Source organism: Equus asinus, chromosome 11, assembly GCF_041296235.1.
Source record: "Equus asinus isolate D_3611 breed Donkey chromosome 11, EquAss-T2T_v2, whole genome shotgun sequence".
NCBI classification, from domain to species: Eukaryota; Metazoa; Chordata; class Mammalia; order Perissodactyla; family Equidae; genus Equus; species Equus asinus.
This window is the reverse complement of record NC_091800.1, coordinates 2,343,039-2,361,166: the sequence shown is the minus strand read 5'-3', so window position 1 is coordinate 2,361,166 and position 18,128 is coordinate 2,343,039. Positions and strand designations below refer to the sequence as shown.

At 46.7% G+C, this 18,128-nt stretch overlaps 1 long non-coding RNA gene across 1 annotated transcript; it reads left to right on the top strand.

Annotated features, from left to right (window-relative positions):
• Nucleotides 1-1,737: 1,737 nt before the first annotated feature.
• On the top strand, nt 1,738-17,308 carry LOC139046554 (uncharacterized). The gene is made up of 3 exons (XR_011506692.1): nt 1,738-1,992; nt 4,030-4,090; nt 16,681-17,308. It is a non-coding gene; the product is annotated as an uncharacterized lncRNA (long non-coding RNA).
• Nucleotides 17,309-18,128: the final 820 nt, after the last annotated feature.

Genomic DNA, 18,128 nt, shown 5'->3' with positions numbered 1-18,128 from the left:
CACTGATCTTGTTGCTGACTCACCTGCATCGAGGGCGGCTAGCAGAGGAGCCAGGGCCATCCAGAGCACAGGCTGCGGCATGCTGCAGCAGTGATGGGGAAAGGCTGGACAGAGAATGTGACAGATCCTTGGCCTGTCCAGGCTGGAGCATGTGACCCATCTGCTGTAACCTGACCTTCTGCAGCTGTCTTGGACCAGACCCAGTACACCTCCCACTAAGGTCCCCTGGGACCTGCAGCCTCCCTGAGAGCATCAGAGGAAGCGGGTGGGACGTGCTCTTTGCCAGAGCTCCCACTCCTCCTTCCAGGTGGCAGCTGAGCAGAGCCAGACACCAGGCTGGAGGGCCTTGCAAGACTTAGTGGCTGTGGGATAGGGGAAATAGCTTATTCTTTTTCTGTCTCAATTTCCTCGGCTATAAAACTGAGATGATGAGAGTACCTAGCTCCTAGGACTGTGGAGGGCTGCAGGAGTCCTGAGGTGTCCTCAGAGCAGTGCACACACACACTAGCTCAGCATCACTGCTAACTCACGTTTTTACTCGCCGAGTGTTTCCAGAGCTCCGACTGCTTGTCCAGCAGCATGCACGGGGCAGAGAAGTGGGAGTGCTGGCTCATGTCTCTAAACTTAACTTAAAGATTACGAGACTATTAAAACCTAGTCGTCATAAACCAGTTAGCATTATGTGGCCCTCCTGTGGGCCGATTTCATTTCCTTTTCTCAGAGCTCTGCTGGGAGGTGTAATCTCTGCGGATGCAGTGGGAACAGTGACTTGCTTGAGGTGGCCGGCGAGGGTGAGTGAGCAGCAGAAGCTGGCCCGTGTGGGCCAAAGCCTGTGCCGACTCAGCACACCTCCCGGGGTGAAGTCTGTGGCTCTGGTGGCCCCGGGCGACAGCTCGGACATGCGTGTAGATCCTCCATTATTTACGGAGAGCTGGCCCCTCTGAGGGAAGGGACCCTCACGGCTGGGTGGTGGGGGCTGGGGCTTTGCGGTTTTGGTTTGACTCGTGGGGCACGCTCCTCAGGTCTGGAGTACTGCGAGGTTGGGATGAAGATGTACCCCTACAGCCATCTCGGTGAGTATGGTGTTGGCTGTGACTGCTGATTTACGGTGGGGAGGGCCTCAGAGGACCTCAGAGCCCTCCAGGACGGGACCTGCCCACCCCTCCCGCCTCCGGCACATGACTCTCCCTCACCCCTGTGCCCAGCCAGAACACCACCTTTATGTTCCTCATGCACTTAAGGACCATTTTGGATTTGTGCTTAAAGATCACCTCTTCCCTGTCTATCTGTTAACTTTTCCCACACCGCCCTGTTTGAATTCTCTGACTTGCGCTTGGTACCACTGGTATTTATCTTATTTGTTTCTTCACAGATTGTCGATCTCTCCCCGCTGGACTCTCAGCCCACGAGAACAGGGGCCCTGTCGGTCTGTCCTCTGTGGCCCCGATGCCCAGTGCAGGGCCCGGCTAGTGACGAGTGCCTGGTGAGTCCTTGGGGCAGGGGTGAAGGCAGGACAGGTGCCCCACCCCGTGTCTCTGTCAGCTGCAGAGGGTTATCTTGCAGTCTTATGCAGACAGCCAGCAAACAAAGCAGATCAGAGTGGAGCAGGTTTGGTGGGCTTGAAGGGAAGTGGGGGGCCCAGGGGCCCCTTCTCTCCCCCGTTTGCCCTACAGGAAGCTCCTGAGGCTCCGTGTACAACCCCCATTGCTCAGTTTAAGAACTACTGATCTGGTCCAACTTCCTCATTTTCTGAAGGATAAACAAAGGCATGGAGAGGTGAGCTGGTGTGCCCAAGTTCACAGAGTGAGAGGCAGGCCTGGAGGAATGCTGGGTCCCCTGACCTTGGCCTCAGGCTCTTTCTACTGCTCTCCATCACAAACCCAGATGGATGCTGCCCACATTGGTCTTCTCCCAGCTGTCTGGTCTGGGGCCACCTTTGGGTCAGCCGTACCCACACCTGCCCGGTCTCCTGTTCTCAGACAGAAGCCCAAGGTAAGCCCCAGCCCCAGCCTTCTCCCTGGAACGTTCTCCAAATGGCATCTGACACATGCCAGAGGGAAGGCAGGGCTCCAGTGCACTCACTGTCCTGGGGCCGCATGGGAGCACTGGGCCCTCAACAGGAGACCTGGCTGCTCCTGCTGTGGACATCTGCCCATGTTAGGAGGCCTGTGCACCTGTGCCCACTGGAGCCTGCCCGATCCATACAGTGTGATGGAGCCTAGCAACATGTCCTGCTGTGCATGCGCTTATGAAGTTCCGCATGCAACCCCTCTTTGTATAATTGGAAACTGAGACCCAGAAAGAGGCAGAGACTGGCTCAGGGCATAGTATGTGAGCAGAGTCAAGAAGAAAAGTGAGAACGCTAGCCTCCTAGGCCACAGCCCAACCCCTCCAATCATGTTTACTTTGGAAATGAGAGCCCTTAAGACCCTGGCGAACCCTGCCCGAACCCTCCCAATCTGGGCCATTTTCCTTCCTGCATCCCCACGAGCACACAGGAATGCACAAACAGGGCCGATGTCACAGTTGGGGACCACAGGAGGGTGGTTAAGGAGAGTAGATGCCCTGTAAGTGACAAGGGAAAGAGGAGAAAGGGGCTGGAGACAGCTCTGCAATGCAGTAAGGGCATCCATTCTCCTGGAAGATGTCCAGAGGTCCATAGCATGAGGTCGACCCTCAATTTCTCAGTCCTGATAGGGCAGGGCCATCTCCATAGTAGCCTCCAGAGGACAGGGCCTGGGGGCCTGCAGTCCACCCACTGGGCTCCTGGAACTGGGCTGAGCACACCCCATCCCTTAGTACAGACAGGGACTACAGGAGAGAAGGCCTCAGTTTCCTTCTCCACAAATTGGACGCTTGCAGTGGCTGACCCCAAGGGCTCTGCATGCTTGGAAAGTCTGCAGACCTTGGTTCTCTACCAATGACCCACTGTGCTCCGAGGACATGGGTAGGTGCTTTCCACTCCATGAAGGCCCTTGAGGGCAGAGAGGAGCTTGGGGAATGAGGCCTTGGGGTGGGGCAGAAGGAGGCAGAGCCAGGGGCTGAGAGTCGGGGGTCCAGGAACAAGGCCACTCACAGTCGGCTCCTCGGGGTCCTCATCTGGAAGTAGGGGGAGTCATTGCCCCAGCTGAGGTTGAAACTGAGGATGAAGGGGTTAAAATGTCCCCGGATTAGGGTGAAACCATGCCTGTACCCACAAAGTTAATGTGAGAAACAAAACTACCAGGGTTTCTGAAGTTGCCTTCAGAACAGCAGGAGGACCACTTAGAAGAGAGGAACTTGCTGACAGCCCCCGCCTGATCAAGCATCTCACAGGAGCATGGGGAAGCCACAATGAAGCTTTAGCCACATGCCCCGCCTCCCCCAGCTAAAACCCCAAATGAAAACCCTTGCTTGTAGCTTTTTGAGGAGTTTGGGATTACAGTGTTAGCTGCCCATTCTCCTTGCTCAGCATTTCACAAGTAATTCCTACTTTCTTCTACTACACCCAGTGTCAGAGATTGACTTGCTTTGCGACAGGTGAGTGAACCCACTTCAGGTTTGATGACAAGCTGAGGATGGCTTTTGAGCAAACTAGACACCCCAGAGGCAAAGGTGGGGGCAAGAGTATCTTCTGAGGTCTCTTCTATGGCCCTGAAACCCTGCAGGTCCTGCTCCTTTACCCCTGGGGCTTCGGAGACCTTCTGCCTTGAGGACAAGGTTCCTGCCTGGGACTGCAGTGCTGGTGCTGGCCACCAGGGGGCAGGCAGCATCCTGGTTCAGTGGTGCCCACTGAGCTTTGCTGGAGCAACTGGAGCAGGAAGTCATGCAGAGGTCATTGTGGCCATGCCCCTGCCTCAGAACAAACGTGCACCTCCTATGGTTAGTGATCACCTCTACAGAATGAGCTGGTCAGAGGCAGGAAGAAGAGTGCGAGGATCTCCCCATTTATTTATTCAGAGATTGTGCTCTGAGAGCTCACCCTGTGCCAGGTGCCTTGGAGGGTCCAAGTCCAGAGCTGAAAATGGCCAAGTGGTCTCTGTCTTCCAGGAGCTTTCAGTCTGGAGGAGTGAAGGACAAAAGCACAGAAGGAAGACATGTGGAAGAAAGAGTAAGTGCTAACCCCAAATAAAGCAGGGCATTGTGAGGGAGGGCCCGGCAGTCACTGGGTGGGAGGGTCTGAAAGGCCTCACTGGGTGACATTTGCTGGGACCGGGATGACAAGATGGAGTCAGCCCTGCATGAGTCTGAGAGCTGTGTGTCAGGGAGGAGGGACCATGGGTGGAGAGACTCACAGGCAGAAGTGAGTTTGACCGAAGGAGGTTAGAAAGGTAGCTAGAGAGAGTCTGGGAGGAGAGAGGAGCAGAGGGAGGAGGGCAGGGCCAGATCTTGGGACCTGGTAGACTGTTAGTTACCCCTTTTTCTCTGAAAACATTGCCCCAATATCTTGTATCTTAAAATTACAAATATTTAATGTAAATTTTGTGGTGAGGAATCCAGGCATGGATTAGCTTGGTTCTTCTGCTCAAGATGTCTCAAGGCTGGGGCTGCGGCCTCAACTGAGGCTTGACTGGTAGATTTGCTCCCAAGTTCACTCACTGGATTCAGGATGCTGACTGGGCTCAGACCTCGAGTTCCTTTCCATCTGTTGGCCTGGCCACTGCCGAGGTTCTCTCCCGTGTGGGCCCCTATGTAGGGCAGCACAAAATGTCTGTGCTTGGTTCCTCAGCTCAGGGACACTACAGTGAGAGACAGAGACAGAGAGACACACGGGGGAGAGAGAGAGGTGGAACACAAGAGAGGGAGTAAGAAGGAAGTGAGAGACTGTGTTTAAAACTTAGACCTGGCATCCCATCCCATTGGCTGTATTCTACTGGTCAGAAGCCAGTCACTAACCACTCAGTGGTTGCACAGGGATGTGGAAGGGAAGTGTATACCATAGGTGGGGTCACTGGGTACCACTGTGGAGGCTGCCCACCTCATAGGCTGAGGTGAGGCACTTGGGTCTCACTCTAAATATAACAGGAAACAATTGAAAGGTTTTAATCCAGAGGATGACAGTGTCTGAATTTTGTTCATTAACCCCCTCATGGTTCTGACACTCAAATGAGGCCAAGTTAGAAGTGGCTGTTCCAATATCACATTGCTGGAGCCCAGACCTGTTTTGAGTGGTGTTCCACGCTACATCCTATCTCCTCTTATAATTCTCCCATCTCTAAGTTTGTGCCTTAGATACACATGACAGCAGCCCACAGGTGTTATAGATATTATCTCCCATACACCTGGTGACTAGGAAGTAGATTCTAGTCTGATCCCCATTGTGCAGGTTGGGAGACTGGGGAGGCCCTGAGAGGCACAATGAGTTTTCCAGGACAGAGAACTGGTAAGGAGGTGTGAACTCAGCTCTGTCTCCTCGAAGCTAGGACCCTAGTTCCATTTCCAGGGAGCTGTGGCTAGGGCTGTGCTGGCTCATTGTGTATTTAAGAAGAGGACATGGGGAGGAGGGTGAGCAGTAACAGCTTGTGGTGGGGAGGAGGTGGCTTTGGGTAAGCATGTTTGAAGGAAGGGGACCAGGTAACAGAATCTTCAAAAATTGACGTCACTTCCTGGTGATAGGCCCCAACAGAACTTAGAACTCTGGTCACCAGGTACCCAGAGCCCCCTATCCAACTCATTTGGCCAGAGACATTCCAGAGAACAAGGTATTCTGCTGTTGTGTCCAGACTTTCAGAGGCTCTGGGCTGAAGAAAGCCCAGAGTGAGAGGTTTTTCTATTGCTGTAGATGTGGGCTCAGCCCTCATCCCTGATGCCACTGGCCATTTGGCAGGAGGCACCCAAAGGTAACACAGGGCAGCCTGGGGCAGCCCAGGGCAGGGTGGGCCACAGCTGTGACCCTACCTGAGCAGCCCACACCCAATTCCCTTCGTGTGTATGTGTGTGTGTTGGGGGAGAAGGCAGGGGATGAGGGGCATGCTCTTCTTGGGCAGGTTGTTAGGTGTCAGAAGCCTGGTGGGCCTGTCATGTTCATACCCCAGGTCACGGCTGGCAGCATGAGAAGGTGAGCTCCTCTGCTCCCATGTTGCCTGAGTCCTAGAGGTTTCATCTCCTTCCCTCCCTGACTAGAGTTCTTTGCAGATGCCCCTCTGTGCCTGAATTGAGGAACAGAATTTCTCATGGGAGTGTCCCACAGTGACAATATCCAGGCAGGTCCCTGATGCCTCCTGGCCTGGCTCCTGGGCTCTGTCTTTGCAGAACTCCACTCAGGAGATCATCAAGAAGCTGGCCAATGGGTTCAATTACTCCAACTCCCTGGACAAGTGGCAGGTGCCCCAGGCCACCAACCTCATCCAGTGATTGTCTGAGGTGAGAATGGGTGTAGAGTGGTCTCCACACCCAAGAACCTGAGATGATCATGTTGGGCCCAGAACTCAGAGTCAAATCTAGGGGCTCCCCTGGGGCCCTCCCAGGCTTTTCCACATGAGTGTCCCACAGGCCTGCTCCCAAAGGAATCTGGACCTCCACATGTAACCCACCCACTATGTGGCAGGGTATAAATACACTCTTCACATATTTGTTGGAATAATAGAGAAAATATTCAACGTTGTTTTCCGTTTTCAGGAGGCCATGAGTACGTTAGCCTTTGGCTACTGTTTTGACTGTTCTGATGACCCGCCCCAGGTATCCTGTGGAGCAGTCAGCTCCACTCTCTTTGAAGACCTTCTCCCAGGCTTACGAACCATTGAACTTGATAGGGTGGTTTATGCACAGAGTGGGGGCGGGATTGATTCTATACAGTTCTCTGCAACTTGTCATCTTACAGTAAACATCAAATCTTTGCTGGCCTGTCATGTCAGGAGCTGTGGCCTCATGTGACTTCATAATATCCCATAAAGGAAGTCAATTGCCACCACCATTCAGCCTTTCAATTGTTGTTAGACCTTGGCATGATTCAATTCTGTTGCCATTTCAGCAATGCTACAGGGAATATCTTAAGCGTGTCCTAATAGATTCTATTAGTTTGCCAGGTCTGCCATAACATAGGGCCACTTCCACTGTGGAAGGCTCCTGATGCCTTCTGGCTCAGTGAGAAGCCCTGTCTTTATAGAGCTCCACCCAGGATGTCCTGGAGGAGCTGGTCGATGGGCTCAACTATTCCATCTCTCCGGACAAGGGGCAGGTGCATCAGGTGACCAAAAACAGGCAACACTGGTGTGGGGTAAGTGTGGGCACATAGGGGTCTCCACATTCAGGACCCCAAGATGACTGGGGTGGACCCAGAACCCAGACTGGAATCTGGCGACTCCCCTGGGGTCCTCCCAGGAATATGGTTTTCCCAGAGCTTTCCCCTTTGTGTCAGGAACAGGCCAAGGTAATTGAGAGGGAATGTCATGAAGCCAATGCTACGTGCTATTCTCAGTTCTGACCTGTGTGATCTTCAGCAGCCACTTGAAATCCTTAACCATCTGTTTCCCAATATCTACAGTGGGGAAGTTTGTTGATGACTCATTGGGATCATGCTCTTAACACAGGCTGTTAATACAGGGAGGTGCCATTGTTTCTCAGCTGACAAAATGCCTTGAAGTTATATCATTCACTCCAAAATCAAATGATACCTTTAAAGCCTAGAATCTTTATCTGTGTGGGCATTCATATCCCTCCTCTTGCCCAAGTTCCTGGGGTGGTGGGAGTTTCCAGTCTGAGCTCCAGACACTAATCCTCCTCATGGCTCATGGTGATGCCACTGACTCCATATCCCACCTTGTCCCCTTGATGTGAAAAGGAGTCAGTCATGTCCCAAGGTGAGGCGTGCATGATGCTGACCCCCAAGGCAGGCACAATGGAGAAGGTGGCAGAGTCTCTGGTACCAGCCTTCCTGGATAGAAACATCTCCTACATCACCACCTTCCCACGTGTGTATCTGGCCTTCACCACCACCCAACAGGTCCTGGACCAGCTGTTCCATAGGTGAGTGATGCCCCCTCCACAGTGCAGTGGTGAGCCTCCAACTACTAGCTGTGTGTCTGGGGAGTGTCAATGTACCTCTCTCAGCTTCACTTTGCTCTTCTGAAAAGTAGGGTGGTAAGAAGATGAACCCATAATGTTATTGTAGGGAATCATAGGATCAGCCATAGCAGGTGCTTACCTGGTGTCTGGCTCTGCAGAAAGGGCTGTGGGATGTGCTGTGGTTGTTCATGGTACTTCCTCATAAAAAGTAGCCTGCCTCACCCATTACTGGGATGTGGCCTTTCTGAGTTTGGAAAAGCACCTGGAGAGCACCCTGTCAAACAGTTTGAGATGCCATCCAGCTGGTCCTGGTCCTTGTCCTTGGTGTAGCCAATTAGGGATCTCTGGGGCGGCAGAGGGGCCCCAGAGCCACTCAGATATCTAGGATGGTTCTGATTGGGGTTCGTTCATTCGAACATGTATATTAAACACCTACAACATACAGGACTTCTGGAGTCACTTAGCATAACTCAGTGAATGAAGCAGACAGCATCCCTGAGTCTCAACTCTGGTCTGAGAGTCAGACAGTCACACTCGACGTCATCCACAGGTCCTATCCACCATACATCCCATGCGATGTCCTCATAGCCTCTTTGACATCTGCAGGCATCTTCCTATCTTCTGACCAGGATGACAGACCACAGGACCACCTAAAAAAGTGGGTGATGTTTGGGTCCAGAAGGAGGGCTTCCTGTCTCTACAGAACAGGGTGGAGGGAGAGTATGGGGGCTGTGATTGTGGCGGGCCTGGCAGAACACTGCTTCTCACTCATCTTTTGATTCCCATGGGACGGATGAGGTCTGGTGGCTTCCACTCCAGGAGTACAGGAGCCAGAGTGAGCTGTGGATGGGTCCCAGGCCCCCTGGGAACCAGAAGGGAGGCTGGGCTGAGTTATCCCCTAGAGACGTTAGTATCGCAAAGATAACAAGGGTTAATGCAGAGATACTGTTTTGGAGAAATGATAGATTATATTATTTGTTCACATTTACTTGGTCACTACGTGATTTTATAATTTCTTCCTATAAGTAAAATATATACTTCCCCATTGCCTTGACTCTGGGCTTGGTGATAAGCCTGCTTTGGTCCATGAAACATGAGCAGGTGTGACTTTTGCCACATTTCAGTAGAAGCTTTAAATGCACTTGTGTATAGTTAGATTTTGTCCAGACACCCCGTACACTGTCCTCAGGCTACTGTCTCTTCCCTGAGATCAGCATGCCGCAGACAGCAGCTGTTCCTTCTTCCTTGAAACTAGAGTAAAAGAATATGAAGCCCATGCCCAGCTGTACCACAACAAGCCAAGCTAGGCCCAGAAAGTTCAGCAGACCCCCGTGGAGCTGCAGGCATCCCTGAGAACCCACGGGGTGTAAGCGAGAATGAATGCTGCTGAAAATCACTGAGATTTGTAAGGCTGTGTGTGGTTACACTGAGCCTGAATAATACAGGTTGGAATATTGTAATAAGTCAGCCCAAAGATGATGGTGGCTTGGGCCAGGATGGTAGCAGTGAAGATTTTAGAAGTATTTTGAAGGTAGAGACAACAGGATATGGGGGATATTTTTTGAGAAAGAGGTGAATCAAAGATTATTACAAGTGTTTGGACTTCTTGCTGGACTATGAATTTATGATTGCAAAAATATTCAAATATATTTCAATTTACAAAAATTATTCAATATTAATAAAAGAATTTCAGGCAAAAAATGTATATTTAATTAGGTTATAATTTTGTGGGTGACATATTTGGAAATATGTCTACTTTCAGAATATAGCCTGTTCGTGATTGAAGACAATGGGCATCAAATCTTCACGGTATTCAGATCCTAATGAGCACTTTTGAAAGAATGATGTGGCAGTTACATGTTATAAGGTGTGTGTTTATAATATGCTTAAAATTACCTCCTTCACAGTTAAACTTTCCAACATTTTGCATGCATAAGCAATAAAAGCAATTGGAAGCTTAGACTATGTTTTATAAAAGCTTTACAAGATCCCCTTCTGTTAAGCATCTATGTCTAGAAATGAAGACAATTTTAGTTACTTTCTATAACTCTGAGACAATATTTCCATGCCACAAACGCTTGATATTTCATCGGAGTAAATGAGAAAGTTGTGCTGTTGTCTTTCTTTTACTTTTGTACTCTGAAATAGTTTATAAGTAATATGTAAGTAAATGGGGCTTCTTGGGAATATTGCCATATGTTTAATAAGAAATATAAAAATGAATTAAGAATCTGTCCTTGTCTCTGTGTTCTCATTCTATGACAAAACTCACTCTGAGACATCATTACTAACAGACCGATCGTTTTACTGAAGCATGGCGTAGAAAAAGTTCATTAACGTTTAAATACATGTATACCCTGAAAATATACATTCACAAAATTAATGTGGCCTTCACTAGTCATATTTCTGAAGGAAAGATCATTAAAGTTATATTCCTAAAAGAAAATTTCCCATGTTCTCCCCAAAGTAGGACCTCTGACATAGCACCATTGTGAATTTAATAAGGCTTTTCATTTTCATATTCTATACAGGTCTCTTTACTTAGGGCAAAGAAAAGTGGCTGAAAATGTACTCTTATCTTTAGATTCAGTAAATTCAGTGAATTATTCTTCTAGAAGCATCTGACATAGAGTGAGCCAAGTTCTTATTAAACAATCTCACTTTGTTTTCATTTGAATTAAATGGTTCAATTTGTCAGGTTTTTAGAGAGTGCTTGCCTCCTGGTCACAGTGATCTGTGTTAGTGGTTTTCTAGGTTGAACTTCATCCTTTTCCTTGACTCGTCGGTAGTGTGATTGCAATGGTAGCAGAACGTTTCCAGACCCTGACTAAGGGGCTGTGAGAAAACATGCCTCTTTTTTTTCTGCCCATAATGTCCACATTGCTAACCACTTCCAACACTGCTTCAATATGTTAATATGTGTATGTATGAGTGTGTGCCCGTGCATGCGTGTGTGTGTGTGCACGCATTTGGTTAACTTTCTGTGGAATATCTTCAAAATAATTCAATAATTATTGAATAATAATTCAAAATAATATAGACTAGTTGGTTTATGAAGTTCAGATAGCAAACGACTTGCTCAAAACAAGAGATATCATGCTAACAATGATTTTAAAGGGGAAGAGAATGGAAACATTTTTTTAAACCACTTCCTGAGTCTCAGTTCCGTTGTATGTGCTGTACACACACTCACATGGATAAGGGAGTAACGTGTGATAGCTGTCATGAGCTTGATGTTTCAAACAAGGCACGCACCTGCATTTTAGAGACATTTAATAGTTCTCAGGACTGCACAGCTTGTAAATGGTAGTCCTCAGGTGTGAACAAGCCCTGACTAGAGCCTCTGCTCTTTTCAACGAGCTGCAGTCTAAAGAGATAGCAGTGCAACACACGTTTCCAAATTCCACAGAAATCAGAGCCACCAATTGGCTGTTACATCTTTTGCGGGTGAAAAATCTATATGGCAAGCAAAACGTCTTCCCTGGGGACGGTTTGCAGTCTATAGCTTGTGTGTACTTTCTAAGGGTCTAAACATGAGAGGACATTTTATTTGTTTTAAGTGGTTTAGTTTTGGAGACATGGATAATGAGCACGGGCGAGACTAGGAAAAGGCTGTCATTGGTGACTTTTCAGAAGGAGCACTGACAGTGCCTTGCCAGCAGTTTGCCCATAGCTCGCAGCAGAAGGCCGACAGAGTCTCTCATAGGTCCACTCCCAGAAGCAATGTGAAAGCCTAGGTGGGAGAATCTGACGGCCAAGGCTGGAGCACCCCCTTTTTGCATTCTGTATGCTATTTTGTGATGCATTTATTTCCCAACTTGGCTCCATTACACAGCATCCTCACAAATAGAATTCATTTTTGCATTTTGCTATTTTGAATTAATAAGACCAATTAAAATATCATGATGCAGTCCTCTGACTCCTTCCCAGTGAAGTGGGAATTTCAGTGGAATTGCTCTGTAGCTGTTGGCCATACCAATATATTCCTCCTTTGTCCTTTTTCTTTTCTATTTAATATATTAAATTCAATCCACTGCTATTTTCAAGGACATTTAATTTTCCCCAAATATCATGAGATGATTATCACTCTTATTCTATTCAAAAGTAAGATTACTTTTACTCCTTGTGTGTTGACCATTCCAACTTAACAACTTAGAATCAAGATAAAACTTTGAATGAAAAAGAAGATCCTTTGCTCCACTAATGATTTTAAAGGTAAAGGATTACAAGCAGTATTTCAAATCGCTTTATCCGTTTTTCTGTAAGTGTGGACTAGCTGTGAGGTTTTGCAGTTTTTGATTTTTAGTTTCATAATTTTTTTGCATGGTTGGCTTGCTGGCATTTTCCATTGTTAAAAAAGTGTGGATATGAGAATGCAATGATATTCAGGATCATATTTTTAATTATGCTATCTCTATAACTCAAATGAAATAAAATATTTATTATCTGGTCCCTGATTTCCCCAAATGGTTTAATGGTTTCTATGGAATACTTGTCTTCTGGATGAGTTAAAATATAGCAGATATCCCGAAGGTTAATGCTTATAAAAGTAGTAAATTAAGTTAAATGAACTTCTTTACTGAGCAATTATCAGAAGTTTTTAATGTGCTGTGAATTTCTTCTAGATCACCTCTCACTATGATCAAGCCCATAATTTGAGAAACACTTTTATTTTCAGATCGATCCATATCAGGCAATTCAAATAATACATCTTATAAAAAGAATTAGTTGGCTTTAATATTTGACTGTGAAATTGGAATAAATCTTTTTAACTTAAACTTCATTTATTAATTTACTATCCCTTCATTCTGTGTACTTTGAGGACCTACACATAGTCTGCACGCATAGATACTGAGACATATAAAGGTGAATTAGACTGAGTCCCTGACAAAAGGCACACATGACCATGATGAAACATTGTGCATGTGCCAAAGAACATGTAAGGAGGAAATATCTCATACCAAAGACTGCATCTAAGTTGTCTTTTAATAAATTAATAGTAGTTTGTTAGGTTTAGAACATGTTGAGGAAAAATATCTAGGAATAGAAAACACTATGGGGAAAGAGAGAGAGGGAAATGTCCATAATCATCATCTATTTCAGAGAACTTATGGAAGAATGGCTGGCTTTTTCTTGGATGTTTTGACATCTTAAGATGGCTTATAGTAGAGGGTTAAAAGCTGTAAGATATCTATGTTGTCTTCTAAATCATCTGGAAAATAGTTGAAGGTTTGTTTGAAAATCATTTTTCTTGGATGCAGCAAGGAATGCTTAGGAGTGAAGCATCCTGCTTGTTCCTTTCCTGAGAATCAGCAAGTGCAAGATATTTGAGCCTTGTGTTTGTGGATTTTTTCCCCTCCCGTATTGCATTGCCAAGAAGCTATTCCTCTCTTCCAGTATAATGAAGTTCCATAAGCGGAAACCTTCCATCTTTTTTATAAGCGGGTAAAAAGAGAAAGTCTGGAAATGAAAACAAGGGGGGAGATCGTAATGCTTCGTTAGCAGTTTGCTGTGGCAAGGAAGTGTATAGATACTAGCGGGGAACACAAAGGGAAGCATGAGAGACACTATAGAAGTTTTCTTGATAATTTTCTGATTATCCGTTTACGTCTTTAAGACTTTAGAGACCCTCTACTGAGAAAAAAAGCACATTCAGCACAGGTAAAATGCACTCACTTTCAGAGTGCTCCTGGGTCTCCTGAAGGCCTTTCAAACTTAGGGGTTCCTTGGATCTCAGGTTAAAAACCCCTGATGTAGAAGAAGAGGAAAAAACAAGAAAAGTATATAAGATGTTATAAGGGGGGAAAAAGCAGTAAAAACATTCTGGGTAAGTGCAAAGAGAAGGAAATTTCTACTTGAAAGTTGCTCTGCTTCTGTGAATTTTTGAGTCCCCGATGCACTGTTTAGACAGCGTTCAGATATTGCTGCTCCAAAGGCTGTCATGGGGTTGGTGATCGTAAATGACCGAAGAAAGTTAATGTCAGTATCCAGAAGCAGAGAATCCTTTGAGGATGGGAGGAGGTTTAGGAAATGCCTGGTGAGCACAGTCTCTCTAGTTTTGGATAAAATCACAAGAATTGGAGATGAGCTCCTGCATCCTTGTTCTGGGCCCTTGTCTTGAGACACCAAGCTTAAAGTGGACACGGCATGTGTCAGGGCTTGTGTTGGTGGTCTATTTTCTTCAGGGCGCATGGTTCCTCTTCTGTTTGGGGAATGAGTCTATCACCTGATCGCCAGCGTGGGGTTGCTGTGAAGGTGGCTATGCCCTGGCTGCAGATTCTCCATGAGGAGAATCTCCATGAGGCCTTTGCTCTCACCAGCATGTGGGCTGGGTTCCCCGAGTGAGCTTCCTGAGAGTGGCTTACCCTCAGAAGTCCCATAACATCATTTCCACTCTATTCTATTGATTGAAACAGACACACGCCTGCCTGGATTCAAGAGGAAGGAACTTAAACCTCACATCTTTACGGGCTGTGTCCAAAAATTTGTGGCCAGTTTTTAAAACCACGATGAATTAGATACCAGAATTAATTTATCCTGTCTATTGTAGATGGATATTTGAGTAGTTTCTACTTTGGAGGAATGATGGAGAATAGTGCTGTAATCATTCTTGCTCCTTTCTCTAGGTTCAGGTATGTTTGCATCTGAGTTGAGTGTATATCTAAGAGCGGAATTGCTAGTCACCTTGTATGTGTATCTCCAGCTCTAATAGATAGATCCCGCCAAGAGTTTTCCAAAGTGGTTGTATGAATTCATACTCCTACCAGCAATGTATAAAAGCCTTCCAGTTGCTCTGCAGCCTCCCTCCACTTGCTGCCGTCAGCTCAGCATTTAAAAACTGTTTTTAACCGTTGCTGGTTGTGTAGAAGATCTCAGTGTGGTTGAATTGTCATTTCCCTGATGAGCTGTGCTTTGAGCACCTTTGCCTTAGCCATTGGGACACTCTGTGTTGTGAAGTGCCTGTTCAAGTCTTTTGCCTATTTTGAACCAGTTGGGCTGTCTGTCTTTTTTCTTATTGTAATGCTGAACCTTTCATATATCCTGAATATGAAGCCTTCGTTGAATATTGGAATTGGAACAATCTCTTCCTATCCTGTGGCTTGTCATTTCCCTTGTAATGTGTTTTTTTTTTTTATTAATGTTATGATAGATTACAACCTTGTAATGTGTTTTTTGACAAACTGAAATTTTAAGTTTTAACGAATTCCAGTTTACCATTCTTTTCTGTTTTGGAGAGTGTTTTTGTGTGTATGTGTGTCTTCTTTAAGAAGTTTTTGCTGCCCTGTGGTCATGAAGATGTTTTCTTATGTTATCTTCTGGAAGCTTTATTATTCTACCTGTCACATTTTGGTCTAAGTGTCCAGGAATTGATTTTGATGTGTTGTGCGGTAGGGGTCAAGGTTTCCTTTTTCACCCATATGCTTATCTCTACAGGTAATAACAGGTAGCACTGGGTCAGGTGGACGCAAGCCTGAGAGTTAGGGATCCTCAGGCTTAACCTACCTTTAAAGCACCCTCTGAACTTGGGCATGTTATCTTCCCAGTTATCCCTCCTCTCAGACTCCTTCCTTCCTTCCTACTTTTCTTCTTTCCTTCCTTCCATCTATCCATCCAACCATCTGTCCAAATGTTGATCTGTCCAACCATCCTGCATGTTCACTTGATGGTCCTTCTGTCCTTCCATCCTCTTTCCTCCCATCTCTCCAACTTCTCCTCCCTGTCTTTATTCTTCTTGCTTTCCCTTTGACCCACCATTTGCCCACTCTTCCTCTGTCTATCCAGGTATTCCCTCTGTCTGTCCATCCATCTACCTGTCCTCTTTGTTCAGTCTCTCTCTTGTTCACCCACACTGCTTCTTTTGGGTTCATCTCATTCACAGGCTTGCCCATCCCCCTACTCGCACAATCACTCCTTCCTTCACTCTCATTTATAGTTCACCTGTGAAATTAACAGACTATTATAACATAAGGTAGGATGTTCTGAGGTGAGGCATCTGGCATAATTTGGAGGGGAAGGGCTTTCTGGAGAAAGTTTACCCAATTAGGCTCTTTAAGAATGAGTAGGAGCTATTTAGGAAAATAGGGTATGGAGTGTGTTCCTGGCAGAGGGAATTCCACGAGCAAAGGCCCAGTAGACACAAACACCATAGTGTGTGGGGAGAATTGATAGGAATTTGGTTTGCCTGAAGCACAAAGCCTAACTCAGAGTGAATGGATCAATGACGCTGAAGAGTTAGCAGGAGCCAGATTTGGAAGAGCCTTGAGTGCCAGGTCAAGAAGCTTGAACTTAACACTGAAGGCATTAGGGAGCCATGGGTGGTACTAGAGCAGGAGTGCTCCTAATGAGATTTTCATTTCAGAAAAATTTTTCTAATGTTCAATGCAGAGAACACCCTTTAGACAGGGCATTCAGTAAGCATGTTAGGGTGTTGGTTCAGGTGAGAAAAGATAAGACCTGAGCTGGGACATGGATGGAGAGAAGGACTGTATTGAGGACCATTCTGCAAGTGGAATTGGTGTTACTGGGAGGTGAGAGAGGAGGAGCAGAGCAGACATGCTGTTTTCAACTTGGATGACCACATTAGTGGGTGGTGGTGCCACTGGGAGAGAAGTCATCACATTATAATGAATGCAGGACTCTGACCTGGTCGCCGACCAGCTCTCGGTGATGGCCATCTCTCCTCCTCTCTTCTTGCAGCCGTGGGGCACAACCTGAAGACCTTCACACTCAACGTCACCATTTCCACTCTCCAGTATTCAACAGACATGAGCAAGGTCTCAGTCACATTCAACTCCAGAGAGAATGTCCTGTAGCACCTGAAGAGACTGGTCCCAACAGCTCCTGGTGGAATGAGTCCCAGCCAGCTGCTCCCCACCCTCTGTTCCTCCTGCTCGTCCTCCTCCTCCTTCCTCCCCAGCTTGGATCCTTGTTCAAGAAGAGCAGCCTACTTGGGTTGCAGACTGATCTCCCTCAGGTCAGACCCTTTTCTGAGCATTTGCCAGTCATGACTACTATCGGTGACTGCCCCATTTTCAGTCTTCCCACTGACTGCCAATTTATTCCTCCCTCCTCCTGGCCCCCATTATCAGAGGATTCAGGACGTCTCTCTAGAGTTACCACATCTGTCTCTCCCTGGGCCTGAGAAAGATGGGGCAGCCACCAGTGTGGATGCTGTCTGTACCTACCACCCTGACCCTGTGGCTCATGGCAGAGAGTGTGACAGAGATCCCATGTGACAGAGAGCAGCAATACTGGGACCTGAACCAGCTCATGCACCGTGTCACCCAGAGGGGCCTCTACTCCCTGGTCAGGGACAGCCTCTTTGTCAGTGGTGAGTGTTTATGCTGAGTTTGGATTGACAGTGATCATTACTTATACCTGTTCTATTTTATTTCCTCTCTAACAAGTCAGCCCAGGTTCTGGTTGAGGGACACCCTCCTCAAATCTCCACAGGGAGGGTTTCTCCTGTTATTTCAGATATGATTCACATACTGCGTGTTTGCTTTTCTTTCTTAGGGTTTTCTATAAGCAATATCAAGTCATCTGCAAAAGGAAGTAGTTTTACATCTTCCTTTCCACCTGGATGCCTTTTATTTCTTTTTCTTGCCTAAGTACCCTCATGAGAACCTCTAGTTCAATGTGATAAACATATGCGATGAGGGCAGACATCCTTGTCTTGTCCCTGGTCTTTGGGGAAAATTTTCAGACTTTCACCATCGAGTGTGATGTTAGCTGTGAGTTTTCCAAGGATGGTATTTATTAGATTGATAAAGTTCCCATCTGTTCCTAATGTGTTGGGTGATTTTTTTTAATCACAAAGGATGTTGTATTTTGTGAAATTCTCTTTTGTATATGTGCATCAAGATCAGGTGGTATTTTTCCTTTATTCTATTAATATGGTGAATTACATTAATCCATTTTTCAGATATGAAACCAACCTTTCAGCTAGAGGTGAGAGGCTGACCCTTCTCAAGTCTTTCCTGGGCATGCACACTGCCCTGCGCACTTGTGGCCTCCTAGATCCTCACAAATACATTGGAACTTTTCAAAACCCTCAAAGACATCTCATTCTCCAAATTTTTATTTTATTTTCAGTTTTTGACTCACCTCTCGACTGCCTCAACTGGTATGGCTCACCCAGGCAG